The sequence below is a fragment of the Rhinopithecus bieti genome, unplaced genomic scaffold (assembly GCF_001698545.2).
Source record: "Rhinopithecus bieti isolate Rb0 unplaced genomic scaffold, ASM169854v2 scaffold_54, whole genome shotgun sequence".
Classification (NCBI taxonomy): domain Eukaryota; kingdom Metazoa; phylum Chordata; class Mammalia; order Primates; family Cercopithecidae; genus Rhinopithecus; species Rhinopithecus bieti.
The window spans coordinates 3071671-3075118 of NW_016803233.1; positions in this window are offsets into that span (position 1 = coordinate 3071671).

A 3448-nucleotide genomic window follows, 5' to 3' on the forward strand; every position below is an offset into this window, starting at 1 on the left:
CGCCGCCCGGTGCGCCCCTCTGCCCGCTTCCCGGCAGCGCCGGGCACTGAGCCGGGGAGGGCCGCGCGCGGAGGCGGGGCGGGGCTGGGCCACTGCGGCCGCCAAGGGCCCAGACTCGGGGAGCTGAGGGGATACGCTCTGCCCTGGGCTGGGGGTCCTCGCTACAAGCGCGCCGGAGTCCCACCGAGCCGGAGGGAATCCCCGGTGATGCCAGCTGGCGTGTGCGCCGCGCTTTCCGCGGTCTTTCCCTAAGCCCTCTTACCCTCCCCACACCGTCCTGGATAGCAAGCGGTCTTCCCACTTTCCTGCTGAGAGGAAGGCGAGTTCAGTGAAATAGGAGGGCCAGAGATGCTCCGGGATGGGTGCAGTTCCCGCAAAAGACCGCCGACTGAGCTCCAGCTCCAGTGATCTGAGCGCCTCTTTGGGTACCACCCAGCATCTGCGGGCCGGGTGAGAGGGGCTCATGCACCTTCTCTCCTCCTTCGACGTCTCCCGCTGTTTCCCGGAGCCCAGTTGCAAACCCCTGCAGAGGGTCAGCTGTCTGCGCAGCTCCCTCCACTCCAGGCAGAGTTGACCTACAGAGTGTGTTCAACTAGTCCCTTAAATGCCCAATAGTTCCTCCAAAGGAACAAGTGGACACTAGCCTCCCATGTGGGATGTGTTTATCTTGTTCTATCCGCATAAATCCGAGACTGGACAGATGTAAGAGTTGTCCCTGTTCAGGTCGAATTTTAGTTTATTTATTTATTTATTTAGAGATGGAGTTTCGCTCTGTCACCCAGGCTGGAGTGCAGTGGCCTGCTCTCGGCTCCCTGCAACCTCCGCCTCCCGGGTTCAAGCGATTCTCCTGCCTCAGCCTCAGGAGTAGCTGGGATCACAGGCGTGCACCACCACGCCCAGCTAATTTTTGTAATTTCAGCAGAGACAAGGTTTCACCATGTTGGCCAGGCTGGTCTCGAACTCCTAACCTCAGATGATCCACCCGCCTCGGCATCCCAAAGTGCTGGGATTACAGGCGTGAGCCACCACGCCAGCGCCCATCCAGTTCAACGTTTATTGAGCACTTAGGGGGAGTCAGGCATCCTGCTAGGCGATGGGGAGGGGGTTACACACGGACCCTAGGAGGACGTCACAGCCCAGTGAAAAATTGGACGCACAAATGGGTGATTTCAATATTATGGAACAGAAGGTTGCCCCTCTTCTTCCCTGCTGGCTACTCTAGATCCTACTCACTCCAACCTACCTGGAGGCTCCTCCCTCCCTCTGTGGAGTGTTTCATCACATCTCTTCCCGTGGCTTCTTCTCAACGCAAGTGTTCTTATTTGAAAAAGAAAACAAAAAAATTACTCAGTTGATGCTCCTATTCTGCCTGTTCCACAGATTCATTTACACTCTTGGGCATCTGTTTTGTGCCTGGCTCCTTGCCAGGAGCTGGTAGGTCTCTGCTTTGTGCCTGGCTCTCTGAGAGGGGCTGAACAGGTGTCTGATTTGTGCTTTGCTCTCCGTGAGGGACTGGACAGGTGTCTGTTTTGTGCCTGGCTCTCTGTGAGGGACTAGTCAGGTGTCTGTTTTGTGCCCGGATCTGAGAGGGGCTGGGCAGGTGCCTGGGCTGTAGTTGTCATCCGTCTTTTAAAATATAAAGAGAAGATTATTAGAAAACTCTGCATCTATACATCATGCAATAGGAGCTATAAGACCTTAATCCTTTCACTGCCTAATCATTTTTTCTAGAAACCAAAGGCTGTGACCTTGAGGAAGCCAGTGCCCTCCTGGGGGATGGTGGTGAGCTATGAGAGAACCAGCTTCTAATGGCAGACGCCTCTGTCCATGCCCTGGCAGATGATACCCAGTCCCTTTTGCATGGAAAATCTCCCCTGACTGAAAAGACACTTTCACCCAGGACTCACTCAACCTTGACCTTGATGCTGTTTGCCCTCCCTGGGTCTCTAGCTCTCATGCACTGATCTTAGATTCACATTTTCCTTTTTTTAATTCCTTTCTTAGAATTAAAACATTTTTTCGGTAAAAATACAAAGAAAAAATAATATTTTAATATTCCTACCATCCAAAATGAACATTTTGGTATATCTGCTTTTGTTTTTTCGTTTGTTTGTTTTTGTTTTTATTTTTTTTTAAACGGAGTCTTGCTCTGTCACCAGGCTGGAATGCAGTGGCTCAATCTCAGCTCACTGCAAACTCCACCTCCTGGGTTTAAGCGATTCCCCTGCCTCAGCCTCCCAAGTAGCTGGGACTATAGGCGTGTGCCACCACGCTGTGCTAATTTTTTGTATTTTAGTGGAGACGGGGTTTCACCATGTTGGCCGGGATGGTCTCCATCTCCTAACATCATGATCCACCCGCCTCAGTTTCCCAAAATGCTGGGATTACAGGCGTGAGCCACCGTGTCCAGCCCTGCTTTCATTTTTTAAAAGTCACTTTTCTTCTTGCAAAACTGGTATTTTATACACACACACACACACACACACACACACACACACACACATTGTAAAACATTAAAACTCTGCAAAAAAAATAGAGAAGAAAAACAAATTTTATCAGCCAGAAATAATTTTCCTGAATATCAGATGAGGCCTTTTTGGGCACAGATGGATACATACAGGCATACATCTTGATATAGATATATAGTTGGATGCAGGATTGACAAATAGATAAGAAAAATATTTGACAATGTTAATATCTCATAGTTGCAATTTTTAAGAAATCTAATTTTCTTTTAATAGAAGAAAAGAAAGCTAACATAAAGCTAAAGGAATTGTTAAGTTTTAAATATTTGTTTCCCACATGAGAAGCACTGCTTTCTAAATAGGGCTACAAAGGCTCAGAAAAGATAATGAAAAGCAAGAAAAGAGTGGCATGATGTTTTATTTGTAGGCCTTATCATTGTAAAATCCAGGCAACTTTTTGTTATTACATTTGCACATTTTCTCACATCTCCCTTTACCTCACCTATATTTGTTAGTTGTTTTCTGTTTTTGTTTTTGTTTTGAGACAGTATCTCACTCTGTCATCCAGACTGAAGAGCAGTGGCGCAATCTCGACTCACCTCTCAGGCTCAAGCAAGCCTCCCACCTCAGCCTCCTGAGTAGTACGTGCCACCATGCCTGGCTAACTCCTGGGCTCAAGCCATTCACCTGCCTCGGCCTTCCAAAGTGTTGGGGTTACAGGCATGAGCCACTGTGCTAGAGTAGTTGTACTACTGTCTCTCAACTACCACTCTCCATTCTGTAAGTACAGTTATCATGGTTGTTTAGTATTAGGTCTATAATTAAATAATTTTATGTTCAGTACCAGTCTTCATCTTCTCTATATCTGCATCCTTCTTTTTTTTTTTTTTTTTTTTTTTTTTTTTTTTTGAGATGGAGTCTAGCTCTGTCATCAGGGTGAAGTGCAGTGAAGTGCAGGCTGACGTGCAGTGACGCGATCTGGG